Here is a 22750-nt window from a genome sequence, read left to right as displayed (position 1 = left end):
GATATATGACTTGTATTTGGATTGACTACTGTGCTTACAATAGTATTGTGATGATGAGAGCCTCAGTTATGTATTTTCACTCATGTATTTTTCTTTGGTGTATTATTACTTGGTCATACTAACCCTTTTGGTTTCAGGAATGTGGTATGGTGCTTTGGGATCAAATCTTTTTGTTGTCCCAAGATCTGCAATGACTGCTAGCTCCATTAGCATACCCGTGCGAAAGTCAGTATATCAGCAGGGGGTTCTTGCAACTAGATGACTGGAAAGTACGCAAACACTAGACTTTGTGGCTGTAGCCAAAACTACAAAGGAAATATGGTTTTATGATGATATTTCCCTAGTAAGACATCCTACAGTGACACCGATAAATTATTCAGGTGTGCAAGACGAAGGTGCACAGTTCCAGTCCAAACAAGGTACTGTTGGGCGCAGGGAAAGGGTCCAAACACTGAACTCATGACCCAAAGGCTTCTGTGGGGCCATTCTTAGTGTATACCCAATGGGGTCTTGCCACAAACCCCACCATACCCCTTGCCTGACACTACTGTCATCTGGCGAATAACTATGACTGTTCATAGTTATTCAGTTTCAAGATGGTATCACTCAGGGGAGGAGACCAGGGTAGTATATGGTCTCACCTTGAGGGGGGGGGGGGGTCTCTTTTTCCTGGACAGTATGTAGAGGACACATGATATTTGACTGACATAAGCAATTTCCCTGAGGCCTAGGAGTGAGGCCTCAGCAAATCAGACCACAACTTCGTTTGGTATTAACATTTTCTATTCTTTTAATCCCATTTTATTTTCTGTATTGTATTTTGCTTTTACCTGTACTTGTTTGACAATCCTCTGATCCTCTACCCAAATGTATCTCACCTTGAATGAATTCGGGCTAGACACAGCCCAGCAAGGTACTAGATACTTCTTTCAAGTCTACAGTTTTCACAATAATTTATCCTTTCACTCTAATATTGTAATCACTTACATATATCCTTATTAGATTCACACATAGAAGGTTTCATTCAAATCCAACATCTCCTTCTTGGTGAGTTTATTTTTTGTCAATGAGTGTAGAATAGAGATGAGCGAACAGTAAAATGTTCGAGGTTTGATATTCGTTTCGAGTAGCCCCTCAATATTCGACTACTCGAATCGAATATCGAACCCTATTATAGTCTATGGGGGGAAAATGCTCGTTTCAGGGGTAGGCAACGTTCGATCAAATTATACTTACCAAAAGGGGCCACACGGTGGCTCAGTGGTTAGCACTGCAACTTTGCAGCGCTGGCAGTCCTGGTGTTCAAATCCCACCAAGGGCAAAAAAACATCTGCAAGGAGTTTGTATGTTCTCCCCGTGTTTACATGGATTTCCATCCCGTATTCCAAAAAGACATACTGATAGGGAAAAAATGTACATTGTGAGCTCTATGTGGGGCTCACAATCTACATAAAAAAAAAAAAAAAAAAAATTATACTTACCAAGTCCACAAGTGAGGGTCGGGCTGGATCCTCCAAGAAGTCTTCTCCTTACAGCGTCCCCGCGGCATCTTCCGGCTCTGAATTCACTCTGCCAGGCATCGGGCCTGGGCAGAGCCGACTGCTCATGCCCGCACTACAAGCGATGCCTGGCAGAGTGAATGAAGAGCCGGGGGACGCTGCACTGAGAAGACTTCTAAAGGTAGGAGAAGAACCAGCGTTGATTGGCCGACTGTATAGCATTCGGCCAATCAATGCTGGTTCTGCATCGAACTTTTAAATTCGAATAGCTAGTGGTACCTACTCGATCGAGTACTACTCGCTCATCTCTAGTGTAGAACATTGTAACAATGTTGATAACATCCATATAGTTTTACCTTTCTCTCATATATCAGCTGAATCACACATCTAACTGTTCACTTTGGGTATAAGAGTAGGTTTTTCATGTCTCTTGTAGTACACTTCTTGAAAGAGTCTTCTTTTATAGTGCATTTTACTGTATATATTTACACGGCTTTGAGCTTGCGTTTAGCTTGTTGTTGCAATCATCGCCAATTGTAATTGCAAATAACGCAACTCATGGCAAAAAAAAAAGCTTTAGCAAATGAGGCGCAGCTAGGTGATGTGCAAGGCTATTTGAACTCTATAATGGGATGTTCGGGAGGCTGATGACGACCATTAATTCACAAACCAGTGGCATTTACATTCCTGGATTCACTGATTGTTGTTACAAGAAAAAGGACGTGCCTTCCAAAGCTGAGATGTTGTTTCCTTCTATTTTAACCAATTTCCTCCTTGTTCAGAATGTGGCTCATGAATGGAAAACATTTTAGCATCTCCTTGCATTAAATGTAAAATGGATAAATTAAGACGGTGTAGGCAGCCATCCCTGCCAAGGTTTCATTTCGGGAAAAAAACAGACAAAGTAGTAGCGCTTTTCGATCTTCATTAATAGCTTTTATGTTGCAATATGGAAAAAAATACATATTTTTCTATGCAAATAGCTGCTTATGTCTTCACCATGGACTGGCAATAGCCCTTATTATCAGCAGTTTGTGCTGCTCTAAAAAAAAAAAGCGTTTAGCATTTCTAAGTTCATCTGAAAGATCATTGTCATTTCTTGCACAGGCAAAGAGACTGCAATAAAAATTTCTTCTGTGTTTCTCCTTTTTACGTTTAATTTCTGGAAAAGGAGCAAAACTTAAATTACATGACATTTCCCAGTTTCTTTGAGTAAAAAGCCAAACTTTTGTTGGCCTCATTAGTGAATTTGTTTCAAGGGGTTGTCCAGGGGGATGAAAAAAATGTAAAAAAAAATACTCACCTGTCTCCAATGCTCCAGTGTCCTCCCAGTGTGTTTGCAGTCCCTCTGCCCAAAGGGTCCCTTCCGGAGTTCAGCTGGATGGAAAACGATATCACTACATGTGACATCACAGGTCTCCTCCTGAAGTCTGCTGAGGCCGCTGATTGACCTCAGCAGTCACGTGACCACTGGAGCCAATCAGCAGCTTTGGTAGTACTCTAAAAGAGTACCAGGAGAGGCTGCCGGAGCAGAAGAACCAGGACGTGCCAGTAGGAAACCTTATATTAAAATGGTTGTCCAATGTTGCCTGGGCAACCCCTTTAAGGCACAGAACAAAAAATGCTGCTTTTTTTTGGTGCATTTTGGGCACCGCAGAAAAATTTGCAAGAAAAAAAAATCCAGTGTTTTACAGTGCATGCCAAGCGGGTGAGACGTTAGTAAATCTCATCAACATGTTGCAGAAAAGCATCTGTAGCAGAAACCCTGTGAAGACCAGCATGTCAATTTATACTGTGGATTTTCATTGCGGACTTCAACATTTGTGTTTTCTCATGTTCTCTTTAGGATAAGGATTTTAGGCTATAACCTTAAATTCCCGAGAAATACGAAAGATGACATAATATGTCTCTCCATTCCTGTGCTAATTCTTACATAACCGTGCATTACTGTATATAAAAGTAATTTTGAGGTAACAGATGGATGTGCAGGGGGATATGACAAGCAAATATGCCGTCCTAATCCCATAAATAATACTTGATTGACATGTGCACACTGCATGAACCAAATTAAAACCGTCCTCCCATTGGGCTTCCATGCCGCAGCCACAGAAGGTTTACAGATATAATGACTTGATATCATTTCCATATTTTTAGTATGTGATTGTTTTAGACCAAGTGAGAGAGTATAACTTTTATTATTCATTAGTTTTTGAGAAGCATTTGCCTGTTCTACAGGTATGGTACTACTGTAAAATACCCAATTGTTGTTACATAGCCTTAATATTGGTCACACAATAAGTGAATCTGTAAGAGCAGTTTGTATTTCAACTACTATTCTTAATACTTCAATAATCAGATATAAATATTCAGTGTTCATAGATGCCGATGCCGTGGGGGAAAACAAAGTAGAGATTCCGCTTTGAAAAATCATGAAAAGGACTCTGAACACTGACAGTGTCTGACTTTATAGTGTCCACTGTCAAATGTGACTCGGTTATTCCATGGTTACGGATAGCAACACATTCTAAATAGGCAAATGTGTGAAAAACATAGTAAGTGGATATCATCACCCAGTGCTATTGTTACGTTATATGAGCAATTCTCTTGCGAGATTTTAAAGTGTGATACCTCTAATAAAAACCCTTTCTCTGTATAACAAGAATAAAACTACTGCATGGAGGAGGGTGGTGGGTGGTAAGAGGGGTGACTGTGCATGGACCCACACCATTAAAGTCTAGTCATTAGAACTCATGGCCAAGCCAGTGATTCCCTTGGATATATAATCAGTGGTTAAATTGGGCCGGAACGCACCGGAAATCAGTTCCACCATTTTTTTTGTTTTTTGCCTTGGTACCAGCACTCCCCCCATTTTGCCCAGGTGTTTTTAATTAGCAGGAGACTGCAAAAAGGGACCCACCTATTAGCTCACAGTCCTCTGACTGGGGCAACATGGTAAGGTGTATTTTTTGAGATCTGTTCACATGGTGCGGTGCTGCGTGGTATCTGCTGCTTCTGTGGCACTGTGCCCGTGGGCACTGTGTTGTGGTTGTGGCGGTTGCTGTGCAGCGCCACGCCCAGTAGAGTAGGGACCCACTATAAAGAGGTCGCCGTGAAGTGGCTAGTGGGCTTATGCACATTGATCAATATGTATACTAAGAACCTTTGCTGATGTATACTAAGAAAATTTGCTGAGAAGCACTAGATCAATGTATAAGATTGGGATGTGCGGGCCATGTTTTTCTCTTTTTGTACACATAATTGCAAAATGACTTTAAGCATTCCAGGATAAATGTGTCTGAAGCCAAATGTGTGGAACATAAAAAACACAGTTGCTTACCTCTCCTGGCTCCAGAAGGCTTCGGGCCTACTTGGTGATGTCCCAGACAGAAGCCCCTGCTCATGTGACGTCCCATACATTATTGAAAATGACCAACATCTGCCAGGAGCGCGACGGAGCCAGGGAGAGGTAAGTAACAGTGTTTTTTGTATCCTCTCTGGGCCCTGGGTCTAAAATTATTATACTCTTATTATACTCAGAGTATAATAATTGTTCATGGGTGTCCACTATGGGTCATAATACTATGTGAAGGGGCCACTATGGGGCATACATTATGCCCCTTAGTGGCCCCTGCGCAAAGTATTATGCCCTATAACAGTGTGTGCAGGAATGCAGGGGGGAAGGGGGGGCGGAAAGGGGTTGTTGGTTGGTTGGTCAGGGTCTTCAGCAGGGGGAAGAGGGTGGAGAGAGCATTCCCCCTAAAAAAAACACAATTTAAACACTGTATATAATACACCCCATTTATAAGACATACTCCATTGTTTGGCAAAATATTGCCTAATATGTTCTACTAAATTTATTAGTCAACCTTCACCATTTTGATATAGTCACACCATTTTCACTGGCTTGTAGGTTTATACCACAGTATTTCCCATAATGAGTTAAAATTAATCCCAAAGAAACTGATACACAAGATACATACAGGATTCTACAGGAGAGGTGTTGGATGTACCATAAATATACAATGCCCTCCCATAACCACAGCCCTAAGACTACAGAAGCCTACACCATGGCGATGACTCATTGACTTCTATGGGAGAGTTCTGCTTGTGACCTGTGACCTGCGACCTGTGCAGAGGTCATTGTGCAGGGAGGGGTAGAAGGTGAGCTGTGATAACGCATTATAAATACCGGTAGTGAGTCCAATAATGGATGTGTTATTTTTTCTGGGATCCTGTGTAGCTAATGAGATCCCTGCTAAGAGGTGAAGGTAAGAGTGTAAGGGAAGTAGCAGCAGAAGATAAAGCTTCGTGGCCAGTATAAAAACTACAGTTTTTTAGTATCTTTTAAATATATAAAATAACATGAAAAATTAAAGTAAACTCCACCAAGCATTCATAAAAAATATTTAAGTCAAAAACTTTCATCCTCTAATGACACATTTACTTCGAAGGGGTTTTCCATTAGGAAAAAAAAAATAGTGTCTAAGGGCTCGTTCACATCTGCGCCCGGGAGTCCGTCCTGCAGGTTTCCGTTTCCTGCACAAATCTGGGTAGGAGACTGAAACCTGCCGGAATCTTTCCAAACCAATTCATTTAAATGGGTTTGAAAAGTGTCCAGCCGTGAGCGCCGGTGAGCGTTTTATGCTCTCCGCGGCGAAACCGGTTTTGTTTAACCGGACACAGAATCAGTGAATAGATACCTCTCTTGCTGATATATTGCTGCTTTTGCTTTGGGGCAACAAGGGTGTTGCCATTATTCCAAAGAGGTGAGCAGCAACACACACATTGGCACCAAGTCACAAAGGGGACACACTGTTTATGCAGGTGACTTTAACCTGTCTCTGCAGGGCTGGGTTGATATACTGGGTTCTGAAACAGACTTCCTTTAAGTCTTATGTCTTAGGGTGCATGCACACTATGTAACGCCGGGCGTGTATGAGAGCCATACACGCCGGCATTACGGCAGACTGACGAACACTTCCCATTCACTTCAATGGGAGCGCTCGTAACAGCGGCGTTTACGAGCGCTCCCATTGAAGTGAATGGGAAGTGTTCGGCAGCCCTGCTGTAACGCCGGCGTGTACGGCTCTCATACACGCCCGGCGTTACGTAGTGTGCATGCACCCTTAATGATGATTTTTCCTTCTAGTTTTGTAGAGTTTATCAGTTCGTCTATCACCTCTTGGGCTGAATAAAATATGCAGGTTGTATTTTATGTTATTTCTCCCCTAATTGCTGCAAAATATGAAATTTTTATGGATCCAAAAGTTTTCTGCTCTGGTGTGTGAAGATGAGCTGGGATGCCTAATAAAGCATTTGATTATTATAAGACAATGCTTTGTTTCCTGTATCAAACATAAAATTAATAAAACGTTGTTAGCCATAAGTATCCTCATTGTTTATTAGGTGGATGCACACTAGTAAAGCCCATTAATTTTATGTGCTCCAACCAATGAAATACTATTGTGAGTCCCAGATTGTACTTCTCCCCCTCACTCCCACCTTTCATGTGTCGAAAAGCAACTGAACTTTATAGTCTGGACAGTTTCCATTGTAATTACACTCCCCATAAACAGAAACATGGTGCCTGGTCTAAACCAATTGGTCAGCAGGAAATATTTTCCAATGTACTATAAATGAACTTGAAACAAAGGCATTAACCTCCATGGTGAAAGCCGCAGTGCGTGCAGTGCTATGATAACATGGCTTGTCAAATGAAAAACAATAAACTGTTCATCATATGAATGGGGCACATTGAAATCTAGGTAAATGCTAAACATATAGTGAATCCATCCAAAACAAATGGCAGTATGGGAAATCTAAGCTGCACATTTAAGAGGTCTCCATTGAGTTCAGCTGGCTCACTTTGTGAAATCTATTGTCACATTTCTGAAATTGGATTCTGCAAGTAAAACAAATGAGAGAGAATCAGCATACAGGGAATTGGAAACCCAATTTCACGTCTGTCAGCTTAGTTGCTAAGGTGTATATAACCAGAGCTCTTCACAAGTTATTCAGAATATTGCAATGGGCTCATTGTGAGAATGTTATAGCAGGGTCAAAAAGTACATCGTTGTTTCTGTGTTTTAATCACATATAAAAGATGGAAGCGGGTACATGACATTTTATACGATCCCACCGGAAGATGAATGCTTTCACTGCAATAATGTACTAGCCATGCGGCATATAATAAGATAGATTTCTCTCTCTCTCTCTTTATATGGACTCCTAGAAACTTTGGCTTTTATTCTCAAACTGTGGAGTTTAGCTGGAAGTATACCTGGAAGTGTGTTACTTCGAACCACTTGGGATGTGTTATGGGAGTTTGCCAAGTAAACAGAACAAGGGCCAAGCCTCTTGTGTTATTGCTGCCTGGCTAGTAAAATAACAAGCGTCACATAGTGTCAGAGAAGGTGACTACTACAAGGATCAGACTATCCATGCAAATGTGTCTATCTGGCTATCTACAAATATATATATATATTCTACAGATGTAGCACTAAATTACAGGTATTAGTGGCTTTTGTTGTTATGCTATCATGCTAAAGTGTGTCATCAGATTCAAGTTAAAGAATCAGTCTATCTCATATCTATCTATCTATCTATCTATCTATCTATCTATCTATCTATCTATCTATATTATTTATCTCCTAGATATAAGTTCTGTATCTAATATTGTATATAGTTTTGTTGGTCCTTCCAAATCACTTTGTTTACTTAACTAGTCCATGACCAGGACAATCTTTCATTTTTCCCAATCAGACATGTTTTTCAAGTTTTTTTAGTGTGGGGCTGTTTTTCAGCATATGGCACTGGCAAACTTAATAAAAGTAATGATGAATAGACCAATGTACCGAGACATACTTTATAATAAAATCTGCTGCTAACTACCAGGATGATGAAGTTGAGATGAGGGTGGACATTTCAGCAAGACAATGATCCTGAACACACGGCCGAGCTCATCTGTATCCAATAGAAAATCGAAAGAACTAAGGCTGAGTTCCCATTGAGTTTTTTGGTCAGGAATTTGGTCAGGAATCTGCCTCAAAATCAGTCTCCAAAAAGAGTTCTATTGGGAGGCTTTTTTTTTTGGAGGATCATTTTGAGGCAGATTCCTGACAAAAAAAACAGTGTGAACTCAGTCTTAAGCTCAGAGTTCATAGAAGTAGCCCACCGAACCTTCAGGATCTGAACTGTGTTTGTGTGAAGAATGGGCCAAAATCACACCTGAACAATGCCTGACACTGGATACAGGAAACAGGAGGCGCCTTGAAGCTGTCATCACCAACAAAGGCTTCTGTATGTTTCAGTAAGTGCATTCAATACTTTATTCCTGTGTCATTTCTCATTATTACATATAACATAATTATAATTTATGGATATCCATGGTTAGATATATTTGCCTGTGTGGATTGGATGGGTTGTTATTGACATCTGGTGAAAATGTTATGGTAATAGCACCTTTAAATATATTAACTTAGACAATTGGTGATGCATTCAATACTTATTTCACCCTCTGTAGGATAGGGCTAGAAGATGCAATTTGGGCGAGTGGTGGCAATCTCTTTTATGTATATTATTTGGTTTTATTGATTTATTCTACATTGTTCTCCCCATAAAATTAACCTTTGGGGGCATTTCTACATTATTTATTTTTATTGCTAATTTACCATATACTGAAACTGATTTAGTAACTGGATCTAACCACAGGAGGAATACAGGCTGCTGAGATATACTACAGATTTGATCTGTATCTGCTTTCTCTATGGCCCAGTCCGGCTGCCACTGACAGCCATCTCCCCATACCTGCAGTTACATTATCTCCATACAGCTGCAAAGTTTGAGAGACTGATCTATGATGTCCATGCAGAGCTAAATGCAAACCCTCCAGACACTCTAAAATGTAACAGCAAAGGAAAGACTTAGTATAACAGTGATCAAAGGGTATGTTGTATGGTTAAAATGAAACATGCCCTGGCAAGTTGTTGCACTGCACTATGTGAATGGACCTTTATGAACAGCAATTAAAGGGGTTGTCCCATCACAAGGATCCTATCTATACTGCTTGTTAATGTAGATGTAAGACTTTTCCTAAATACACTGCTTCAGCAAAACTGCTTTGTTTGTCCACTATCTTACTTTATTCAATTCATTGTTGACACAGCCCTTGACTTATCTGCTCAAAAGTCAAGTGATGTATCTGCCTGCAATCAGGGGGGAGGGAGGAGGGGCTAAGTGCATGGGAGCGAGCCTGTGTTTCTAGCTATTCCTATGTCTACACCACCTGACCTAGCTTCCTGCACTCAGATAGAGGAGAGGAGCTGCTTTCATTTCTGAACATCTTCTGTTCTCCCAGTTATCAGGCTAGCTAATTCAATTGTGTTCATTATGGCAGAGACAGGCAGTCTCTGTATGTAACACAGAATGGAGTTGCTCCTGCCTGTACTTCATAGTCCAGTATTGTGCATATAGTGTTGTTTGAGGACCTTTGATGACATCACCTGCCCTTCAGCCGCCCCATAGGATCACGCTATGCATTGGGCGGAGCTACACACTAATTTGGGGGAGGAGCTAAACAGCAGGTTGCATATGAAACCCCACCCACCAAATGACGCAAGAAACCAGGAAGAAAGAAGATTTTACAGCAGTCAAGACTGGTGAGTATGTGACATGGGAATACCCCTTTAATTGCAATTGAGGCAGTTTGTGTTCTGGGGATGGGATTTCAGCTTCCTACTGCTCAAGTCCCTACAATCTCCTGCCTACATAACCCTTTCCACTGCTATAATATTACTCATCCTACCTGAGCAGCATGAGCAGTGCTCCAGAGCTGCAGGCCCGCCCCCAGTGCACTCATTTGCATATTACATCAAAGTTATTCTTCTCCAAAATACAAAAGGGACTTAAATGACTACCACAGGCACAACATTTACATCTAATGAATCATTTTAGGGACATAAAGGACATCCCCTTAGCTTTGTAATTAGAATTATTTTACATGCTGCAGTTTTCTTGTATTCCTGATGCTGGAGCATCTCACAGTAAGTATACACGGCTGCCATATTTTATACTGTAGTTAAAGAGGTATTCCACTCACAACAAGTTACCCCCTCTGCAGGACCCCCAACAATCAGGAGAATTGGGGAGGTTTTCCATTCCAGTTTAAAATGAGGAGCGGGTTGGGAAGATGATAAAGGAAGAAGTGTTAAATTGAATGCACCTCTGTTACTTTACTGGATCTTGATCTCACCTGCAATTGAGCAGTGCAGCATATAAACATGTCCCAGAACGGCTAATCTGCGGGAGTCTCAGCTGTCAGACCCTATCAAATCTAAAATTAATAAAGCATATCAATATTAGAAAGTGGAGAACTCCTTTAAAGCCATGGTTTAGGGAGACCCCATTACAAGTTTTGCTATGGGGCCCCATGGTTACTTGTTGTGCCCCTGTTTTTCCCTGAATAATGCTAAATGTGGGTAGCAGTTACACACACAGTGACCTTTACATTATAATATTACATCTAAGGTGTCTTAACTGCCTAAATCCCTTAACATTAGTGTGCACTAAAGGGTCAATGTTAGGGTCCATTCACACTGAGGAAAATGGTGAGGAATTTGGTGTAGAATTTCTGTGCTGAAAAAAAAGCCTTCTATTGACTTTAAAAAAAAGGAAAAAGGGAACCATTGAAGTCAATGGGAGGCTTTTTTTTTCAGCGCTGAAATTCTACGCCAAATTCCTCACCATTTTCCTTCATGTGAATGAACCCTTATGGCGTTATGTGACTCATTGTTAGATGATACGTTTTAGGTTAGACTGCTACATATACAATACATGAATATCAGCCTTAAATGCTGTTGTCTGCAGCTTTTCATTGATTTTATAATTTTCGTCTCATGTTCAGAAGGCAGTATTATGACAAAAGTCACAGCAGCGCTTGCTGAACGCTGACTTTGTCACTGCTAAATTGTCAAGTCTGAAAATAACATTCTGCATCGTGGTCATATAAACTATTCACCATTCTTGCAGTTTTTAAAATGCCATGATTAAGCAAAAACTAATTTCTGAAGAGGCAGAATCAGCAGAATGCAAAGCTATGAGTGGAAATAGCATGATGTAAAACAACAAGGCACATAAAACACTTTATTGGTGCTCGGATCTGCTAAGTCATTGGGACACATCCAAGAATCAGCACATTCTAAATGTTACTAATTCACAAATTAAGACGCATTTGCCACAGCTTTCTGTTCAATCTTCTGCTGCTCTTTTAGTGGAGCTGAAATACAGGAGAATGAAAATGCTACAACCTTTTATCTGTAGCCTGCCTGACGTCTTGTTAGCAGTTGTATATAGACATACAGCAAATATTGTACAATATTGTCTACAATGTGACAGGTTTTGTGTGAGTAAATATACATTTATGCCTCTGTCTGGAGGGTCGTCTTTCCAGTGTTCAATCCCATAACACATAATCTCATAAATCATAGCACCATTAACCAGTCACTGACCCCTGGTAAAGAGATGCATATAAAAAGTATCATTCAATTGTCCCTATGCATAATACATGTCAATATAAGAATAAACAATAAACTGGATAAAAAACTGAAGAAAGGCTTTGAGAGACAATGATAGGCTAAGTTCACACATTGCGCATGTTCTTGTACAGATCTGTCCACACATAATAACTGATCTCCAATCTGATTAAGTACAATTTTAACACAGTATCACAACAAACTAACAAATCCCAGTTTTTTCTGCTTTCCATTCATTTCAATTGACATTGCAGAAGCAGAATTCACCTGAATATAAATTCAGAAGCTGAAAAAATTATCTAGAGGAAATAATCTGCCTGACTTAAACTGAGGGTTGGTTCACACTAGCAGTTGTATTCCGTCCGCAAGGAGTCCGCATGGAGACCCCCCTGGACGGAATGCAATCGCAACTGCAAGCGATGTGCTTGCAAAGCACATGGAGCCCATACACTATAATGGGCTCCGTGAATGGTGCAGGCATTGCGTGGCAAGCACACGGAGCCCATTATAGTCTATGGGCTCCGTGTGCTTAACTGCACAGCGCTTGCATTTGCGTTGGTATTCCATTCAGGGGATTCTCCATGCGGACTCCTTGCGGAAGGAATACAAGCACTAGTGTGAACCAACCCTGAAATGAATACCGGTAACAAAGTTGGGAGGTGTTTTTTGAGGCAGATTTTGAGAAAGATTCTGCCTCAAAAATCCTCCTACAAAAAACTCTGTGTACTTACACTTAATATTCATTATTTATTTTTAGAGCACCATTAATTCCATAGTGCCATATATGTGTAAAGGGTTTATATACTAAACATAAAATACATAATCACTAACTAGGTGAACTAACTGGTGCAGTGGGATAGAGGACCCTGCCTGCAAGGGATTACGTTCTAGTGTATAAGGGAAGGGGCATAGGCGAGGAGAGGATAGGTGATGTGGCAGGAGGATTATATGAAGGCTTTTCTGAAGAGATGAGTCTTTTACTACCTCCAGTAAGAACATAGATGGAAATTAGTAATAGGAGTAAGTAGCATGTGCAGTAACCAATGATATACAATTATAGTGGATGCAGATAAGATTGTGGAGTACATGGCTCACAAGTGATCTCAGACATGGAAGCATGATGATGCCAGTGACATTACTGGCGGTGTTCAGCAACTTCAGCACTAGGGTTGAGCCGATCTTGACTTTTCAGGATCGATTTTAAAATCCGATTTCCGATCATTTTTCATTCGAACCCGATCTCGATCCCAATTTCCGATCCCAATGCAAGTCAATGGGATTTTTTTATTAATCGGAGATCGGATTTTAAAAGCAATCCTATTCACTATACAGCATGGAATCTAACAATTGTTAGAATCCACGCTGTGTAGTGAATCACTAAGTAGCCAGAGGATTTTTTTTAATCCTCTGGCTACTTAGTCCCCCTTGGTGTCCACTTACCTCCAGAGCTGGCAGGTCCTGTGCCCCGTGCCTTCCTTCTTCTTTGCTTCGCTGCCGCTCCACGCTGCTCCCTGCCCCCTCCCTGCCAGGTTAGGAGAGTGTAGGCGGGTTAGGAGAGTATGGGCGGGTACTGGGAGGGGAGACGTCACGTCTCCCCGCCCAGTACCCGCCCACACTCTCCTAAGCCACAAGCCCCGCCTTCCTAGCTCTTTAAACACTAAGGAGGCGGGGCAGCGAAAAGACCAGCGTGGAGCGGCAGCAAGAGGCAGAAGGAGAACACACCGGGCACCGGACCAGCCATCTCTAGAGGTAAGTAGCTACTACAGAGGTTTAGTTTAGTCTCCCATTAGAATGAATGGAGGCAGCCGGCATGCAGGGGGTTAAGGCTGTGTGTCAGCTGCTTCCATTCATTCCTATGGACCTGCAGCATAGCCTTTACACTGAGTATACAGCATATACTCAGTGTGAAGGCTAAGCAAAGCATTGTGGGAAAAGATCACCGATTTCGATCCCACCTAAAAAGATCGTGTTCGGAATTCCAATCACGATCGAGAAATTTTCTCAATCGCCGATCGGAATCCAATCTTTTCCGAACACGATCGCTCAACCCTATTCAGCACATTTCTCCTCCGCCTCCTTGCCACCCTTATAGTTAAATATTAGAGATGAGCGAGTACTGTTCGGATCAGCCGATCCGAACAGCATGCTCGCATAGAAATGAATGGACATAGCCGGCACGCGGGGGGTTAAGCGGCCGGCCGCCGTCAAAGCGGAAGTACCTGATCAAAGTGGAAGGCTGATCCGAACAGTACTCGCTCATCTCTATTAAATATCTATGTAACAGTGTCTTTGTTCCATCATCTCCATCTTCACTGATCCTTGTACGGTGCCTTTTTTCTCATAGGAGACAACACCTAAAAGGCTAAGGAATATATTTCTCTGGATAGCATTCCAAATTTTGATGAGTTGGAGGAAAATCCACTGGAATGTGAGAAGGGACAGCTAGAGATGGATATCAGTGTTATAGCTGGTAGTAGTGACACTTGCAGCCATCATGGAATGGGTAGGAATAATTGAGGCAAATCTAGAGGAATCATGAAGAAGGCCATGGCCATTCCCAGGTGTTCTGAAAAAAGTGTCGAGGCAGATGATGATGAGATTGGAGAGTAAAAGTGAATGAACTGGAATGTCCTTTTCAAATTTTACTAAATTTTTTAACTGGGCCAAACCCCAAATTTTGGGGTTTCTTCAGCAATGAATCCTTATTATAAGTTTTCAGCCTTTTTCTGCATCACCGATGTCAATAAGCAAATTTGATAAAGCAGGTGTTGATGAACTTCTAGGCTGATTTGTATATCCATAAAAAGCCTGCATCACTTATCAGATTGTCACACACAGGTATATTTCTGCTCCTATTAAAGGACCCTACTTGACAGTATTGGTTTTGGAGGTATTTTAAACATGACAGACTCTGAAGAGTCAGAAGTTTGTTTCACGACTTCACAGCCCTGGATGTGTTAGTAGCTTATCACGAAAGAAAACTTCAAATTAAAATCACCTAGATACTAGTATATTTATAGGTAGAAAATCTCTAATGTAACTTCAGGTTTCTCATGAAATGCATCTTAGAAACAATATGTGTGCAAATCTTTCATTATCAATCTGTTGTGTTACTTGTCTATGGGGGTTGGGCATTTCTTAAAGAGGACCTGTCAGCTCTTGTGACATTTCTATTTTTAGTAAATACTTATATCCACCATAACATTGCAATTCAGAACATTCTGTCCTCTGTTATTCCTCCTAGAAATATATAATTAAATTGACAAATGGGTGTTACTATTCCCCTCCTATTTACAGGAGGAATAATGTTGAATTGGACCATGGTAGGTTCTAAGAAAAGATCCTACAAAATGTAAAAATGAATGATGAAAAATATGAATAATTATATGAAAAATATTAATACCGCATTTACTAAATCTTACATGACAGGAGATATGACAGCTTATTTAAGGTACAATACAACTTTTCTACTGATTTTGGTGGAAAAAATATACATAGTCAAATCTTAACCATTGGGAGTCTTTCAGGTTCATTGCTGAGCTCAGGATCTGAGCAGATTTCTGCCATAGTAAAATATATATGTTTGTATACAATCTTTATGCTAGATTAGGTATATATAGCTAATCTAGCATAAAGATTGTATACAAACATATGTATTTTTGAATATCTTCAGAAAGTTTATACTCCCTCAAAAGATTTTTGAAATCCTACATTCACATCTCTTCCAAGATAATATAAGAAACCACCTCCTGCAAATGGGCATTGCCAGCCAAAATTTTCAGGAGTAGGTATTACAGTAAATCAGTAATAATAAATGAATAAGTGATGCTATTGCACAGGATATATCTCTATGGGGTGCAGTGGAAGCAGCTGCATTCAGACACTGATGCCCAGAGGACATGGTAAGATAAGTAGTAGAGATGAGCGAATAGTACTCGATCGAGTAGGTATTCGATCGAATACTACGGTATTCAAAATACTCGTACTCGATCGAGTACCACTCGCTATTCGAATGTAAAAGTTCGATGCAGAACTAGCATTGATTGGCCGAATACTATACAGTCGGCAAATCAACGCTGGTTCTTCTCCTACCTTTAGAAGTCTTCTCCGTGCAGCTTACCAAGTCCACGAGTGAGGGTCGGGCTGGATCCTCCGAGAAGTCTTCTCTGTGAAGCGTCCCCGCGGCATCTTCTGGCTCTGAATTCACTCTGCCAGGCATCGGGTCTGAGCAGAGCCGACTGCGCATGTCCGCTTGTAGTGCGGGCATGTGCAGTCAGCTCTGCCCAGGCCCGATGCCTGGCTGAGTGAATTCAGAGCCGGAAGATGCCGCGGGGACGCTTCACAGAGAAGACTTCTCGGAGGATCCAGCCCGACCCTCACTCGTGGACTTGGTAAGTATAATTTGATCGAACGTTGCCTACCCCTGAAACGAGCATTTTCCCTCCATAGACTATAATAGGGTTCAATATTCGATTTGAGTAGTCGAATATTGAGGGGCTACTCGAAACGAATATCGAACCTCGAACATTTTACTGTTCGCTCATCTCTAATAAGTAGCACATGTATACTATATGGATACCTCCATATTATACCTACAGGAAATTTATGACATCCCATTCTAAATTCATAGGCATTGATACTGAGTTGGTTCCTTTTTTCTAGCTAAACAGCTTCAGTCAAGCTCTCCAACTCCAAACTCATCCAACCATGTCTTTATGGACCTTGACTTGTGCACAGGGGTATAGTCATGCTGTAATAAAGAAGGGCCTTCCCCAAACTGTTCCCACAGACTTGGAAGCATACCATTGTCCAAAATGTCTAAGTGTGCTGAGGCTTTAAGTTTTTCCTCCTCTGGAACTAAAGGGTCTAGGCCAAGTGTTTGCATGGGCAGACTGCCTGGGGAGGTGCTGGATTTTATACACCTGTGGCAATGGGAGTAGATGAAACCTGAAGTCAGTTACTAAGATCTGTGGCCCAAACCCTTTGTCCATATAGTTCACTTTGCACTGCAACTAATGTTACGTCTCAGCTAATATATTCCTGTGTGTGCCCGCATGTCATAAAGCCGGTAACTGTTGTGAGAAGTTGCTTGAAATTAAACCCTCTCTTTGGAATTATCAAGAAAGAAAATATTGCACATAAATCTTGTTTGCAGCTGTTTATTCTTGAAATAAAAGTCATTTATGTCTAAATAATAAAAACAGATTTAAATGGTTTAAATACAACATAAAAAAGTCATAAACATAATGTAGTTGGAAGATGGTAACATTAAAATATGTAACCACAACGTGTCGGTTCTCACCTATCAATTTTAAAGATTATATGGAAATGTAAACATTTCAGTGTTCATTATAGAGATAATGAAGTGGAATTACATTGATTTGCCCGACACACACATTAACCCTTTAAATTGGTTTCCTGTCTATTATGCTTATAGGGAGGCAAAATAATTGCTAGAAAACCCTGTGTAATTGTGCTACGGGTCAGCTGACCTGCCAGCAAAAACCTGTAGGTTAATTCTACGTTTTCTGTACATGTATTATATGCAGATTATTGGCAAGGTGCTGCTCTTTGTGTTTAGAGATCTGCTTCTGATAATCCGTGCAGATGAATGGAGGAGCCATTGTAGTAATAATAATTCCTTCTATACTCTAGTCTGGGTAATTAGACTGATGTAATGAGCAGCGATCATTGTGTTTCTTATCTATCAGCCATCATCCTGGCTTGTATGGGCCACTATAATATAAGACTCTGTTACTGCAGAGTATAGAAAAAACATCCATAGCTATAGGTTACCTTTATGCATGGCTTACAACATAAAAATGGTGTCTTTCCTGCCACAGGCACTATTCGGAACAATACAACCATTAAAATGATACATGTAGAAAACTGCACAGTATCTGAGGTCATTGTCATGCAAAATAATTAGTAGCATAGCTCCTTGTCTGCAGATGTACTGTTTGTGCAAAACAACCATACAGGTAACAAACATTAACTTGTTACTGCTAATTTGCTGCAGCTTGATAACTCACAACAAAAGCCATTAAAGGAGCATGGAACACAGAAATGAACTTTTTTTGTGTTAGACAATTCGACAAACATAATGGGAGTCAGCGTCTGTAATGTTTTTTTATATTATAGTGAAAGGGAATGGACAAAGATGAAGGATGCTTCTTCGTCAGCATCTGTTATTGAAGTGCATTGTTCTCAACCTAGAACAGATGATAACAACAGACCATAATAACGGTAATGTGAACATACTCTAGGGCATATACAAGTAAGTACTCTTGACATATATACTAAATGGATCAGTGCTGAAAACAAATGACATTTATGGCTGCTGGGTTGAGCGTCTGTATGGCAACCACTAACACCATTACTCCACAACACTCCCTGCTCCCGTTTGACCGTAAAGATATCACATCAACTATTGGATGTACAATAACATCTAAATGGAAGTATTCTCATTGCTATCATCTGTATAGACAAGATTCCAACCACCTGTTTCAACTTCATTGATGGAATGTCATAAATAACATGTTCCTATTATACGTCAGGTGCATATGTTATGTTGTAGAAAATATTTTACTGGTACTTAACCTTTAAATGATTGCATATTTTCGATCACTTCACATGGTAGTACAATATCTGTTAGCGGAAGGTTTTTCATGTCAATCCAGGTGAATCTACTGAAACATTGTATAATTAGCTCTTAACAAGTTGCCTTTCACCTGCATATAACATATTTACAAGAACAGTATACATAGAAATCTGTGCAGATGTAGATGATTTCTATGTAAATGTCTCAAATATTCTAGAAATATTTAATTGATCTATTATACACAATTTTTAAAATGCGCATATCTATATTTGTACATATTAAAAGTTAATTAGTTACAAAAATTAAAAATTAGTTTTAAAATGTTTTCTAGCAATTAATGGCACCAGTTTTGTGTCTTGACTAGAGATGAGTGAGTAGTACTCAATCGAGTAGGTATTCGATCGAATACTACGGTATTCGAAATACTCATACTCGATCGAGTACTACTAGCTGTTCGAAATTAAGATTCGATGCAGAACCAGCGTTGATTGGCCGAATGCTATACATTGCCAATCAACACTGGTTCTTCTCATACCTTTAGAAGTCTTCTCCGTGCAGCGTCCCCGCGGCATCTTCCGGCTCTGAATTCACTCTGCCAGGCATCGGGCCTGGGCAGAGCCGACTGCGCATGTCTGCTTGTAGTGCGGGCATGCACAGTCGGCTCTGCCCAGGCCCGATGCCTAGCAGAGTGAATTCAAGGCCGGAAGAGGACGTAGGGATGCTGCGCAGGGAGAAGAATCCAGCCCGACCCTCACTCATGGACTTGGTAAGTAGAATTTGATCGAATTTTCCGTACCCCTGAAACGAGCATTTCCCCCCATAGACTATAATGGGGTTCGAAACCCGTTCGAACAGTCAAACAGTGTGCGGCTGTTCGAATCGGATTTCGAACCCCGAACATTTTAGGGTTTGCTCATCTCTAGTCTTGACCAGTTGTCAACTTTCTATTGTCTAAGATTTTACAGAAACCCAAAGCCACTTTATATTAAAGACAATCCATCAAACTCATATTTCCAACGTCAAACATGGATGTTTTAACCTCATTATATAAAAATTATAAATAACATGTTAACAATAACAACATGAGTGAAAAAATATCTCCATTTGGTGCATCAATATCCAGTAAAGCCTGCAGAGTAACCACTAACTTTTATCATATACACAAAGCCAATGCTGTCATATACAGGAATAGAGAGGGATTGTCTGCTCACTTATTATACACTGATGGGTAGAGATTGGACAACCCACATTTCCCATTGGCTACCTCAGGAGAGGAGTCATTTATAATTACTTAATTATAAGCTGAAACCCCCCAATGTCCCTTCCTGCTTGCCAGTCCTATTCTAAGCAATATGCGACAACTGGACAACGGGCCCTTCCTATATAAGTGACAATACAGAACGAAGACAAGACAAACAACAACAAAGGGAGGTCAGCTAGCCAAGGCTCCGGTAACAGTCGAGCAATGTAGTACAGAATCAAAATCCAAGGTCAAAAGGGAGGCTAAGAGTCAGAGGTCAGCAATACAATAGTAGCAGAAAGAGGTAATAAGCAGGGACAAAGTCTAAAGACAGAGTAAATAGCCAGCAAGCCTGTGTGAATTAATGGTCTGTATATAGGAAGCCAAAGATAGGAAGCCGACAGGATATACAGTATAAGGGAGAACACTTCTGCAAAAAGGTTTTTTAAACACAACATGGCTTATAACAAAGTGATTAACTTACTATCTTATCCTGGCTATTATATGAAATTATTGTTATTATAATTTTATATTTAACACAAACAAGAATTAACTTGAAGTACATAATTCTCCCATCTTTGGCCGCACACTAAAGTATTCCTCTTCTCCCACATATCGTCTCCTGAGTGTCTCCTTACAACAATTGCTAGACCCTTCCTATATAAGTGACAATACAGAATGAAGACAAGACAAACAACAACAAAGGGAGGTCAGCTAGCCAAGGCTCCGGTAACAGTCGAGCAATGTAGTACAGAATCAAAATCCAAGGTCAAAAGGGAGGCTAAGAGTCAGAGGTCAGCAATACAATAGTAGCAGAAAGAGGTAATAAGCAGGGACAAAGTCTAAAGACAGAGTAAATAGCCAGCAAGCCTGTGTGAATTAATGGTCTGTATATAGGAAGCCAAAGACCTGCCCTAGGCTTGATTGGAAAACAGGCTGTCAATCACACAGGCAAGGCTAGAATTAACTATTTGATGGATATAGGGAACAAGGTGCAGGAGATGGGTGTGTTGGATATTCAATTACAGAAATAGAGCAGTGTTCACACAGTGCAACAATAAACACTAAACAAAGAATCAAACTGAACTCGCCTCCTGTGCCACAGCATGCAAGCAGATGGTGGCGCAGTGACCCGTAACAGGCAGAGATGTTACAGGATCTGTTAATAAATATAAAATATTAAATTCCATGCAATCAGTTAATGCTTGTGGGGCTTCTGTTTTATTTTTAAAATCAGTCCATCCATTCAAAAGATATGGCCCCTGGAATTGTATATGTAAATTAGCTCTTATTCACCAAGTGGGTGGAGTAAGAAAAAAAAAAGAAAAACGTTTCCACGAACATGGGGAATAAGAGCTAATTTACATATAATCCTCCATGGGCCATATCTTTTAAAAAAACAAACACAAAATTGATCAGGAGCACACAGAACATTAACTGATAAATACATTTTTAGTATGTTGTACGTGGTGACAGGTCCTCTTTAAATACAGCTATGTTCATGGGAAAACCCCTTTAATGTAATTTTACTTTAAACCAAACAAGACAAGATCACAGCATGCTAATAATAGCCTTAAAAAGCTGCAATTCACACATGTTTGATAAATTATCTGGAGGTCATGTTACTTTGATACTTAACTTGTTAAATACATATCTGGATATTTCCAGCCGACAGGATATACAGTATAAGGGAGAACACTTCTGCAAAAAGGTTTTTTAAACACAACATGGCTTATAACAAAGTGATTAACTTACTATCTTATCCTGGCTATTATATGAAATTATTGTTATTATAATTTTATATTTAACACAAACAAGAATTAACTTGAAGTACATAATTCTCCCATCTTTGGCCGCACACTAAAGTATTCCTCTTCTCCCACATATCGTCTCCTGAGTGTCTCCTTACAACAATTGCTAGACTTGTCTGCACAGAGGCTAGCGTAAAATTCAGTAACTGGCAAATGGATATCTCTCAATAGTGGTAAACGTAAAAAGTCTCTTTTCAAAAAATAGAGTTGATCCGCACCTCTTCTTAATAAAATTTAAGTTTTAATCATATCCTTAAAAGAGTCAAAGTTCACATACAAAAAGTGAGCAGTATAAGTGCTTTAAAACAAACGCCGACGCGTTTCAAGGTTGTTTCACCCCTTAATCATGGCATCGTGATTAAGGGGTGAAACAACCTTGAAACGCGTCGGCGTTTGTTTTGAAGCACTTATATGTTTTTCTTACTGCTCGCTTTTTGTATGTGAACTTCGACTCTTTTAAGGATATGATTAAAAGTTAAATTTTATTAAGAAGAGGAGCGGATCAACTCTATTTTTTTTTAAAAAAGTCTGTATACGGAATTGCCTCTTTAAAGTCCGGAGGAATAGTGATCGTGCACCCCGAAAGAAGTAACATCTTCATGGTGAGCTTAAGTTTCATACTTTTTCTTGAGTAAAAAGTCTCTGTCTCAACAGTGCAAGAAGTTTAATCCTTAAACAGATTTTTTAGTTAACAATCTTTAGAACTCAAACAGCTTTTTGGGAAATGGTTGTTGGTGCAAGTACGCTAATAGTCCTCTTACTTAAATAGGACCTTTCATGTCCTTGGGAAGTTTTATTTACCGCTAGAAAGCTGACAGTGTGCTGAATTGAGCACACTGTTGGAATTCCCATTATGTCCTAGTCTATGGACGAGTACTGTAAGTGAAGGGGGCGGCGTTCCTCAGCGCTCTCTGATAGTATAGCGCTACGGACAGTACTCTCAGGAGGGACATTCCCAGTTATACTGTCAGGAATGCCTTCTGATGGTGAAGAGCTATCAGTAATTACACCGATATCTCTTCCCCCGGGGCACATAATAGGAAAACTGACAGTGCGCTGAATCCAGTGCA

Source organism: Leptodactylus fuscus, chromosome 4 (assembly GCF_031893055.1).
Source record: "Leptodactylus fuscus isolate aLepFus1 chromosome 4, aLepFus1.hap2, whole genome shotgun sequence".
NCBI classification, from domain to species: Eukaryota; Metazoa; Chordata; class Amphibia; order Anura; family Leptodactylidae; genus Leptodactylus; species Leptodactylus fuscus.
The sequence above is the reverse complement of the archived record's forward strand: the minus strand, read 5'-3'. Positions refer to the sequence as shown.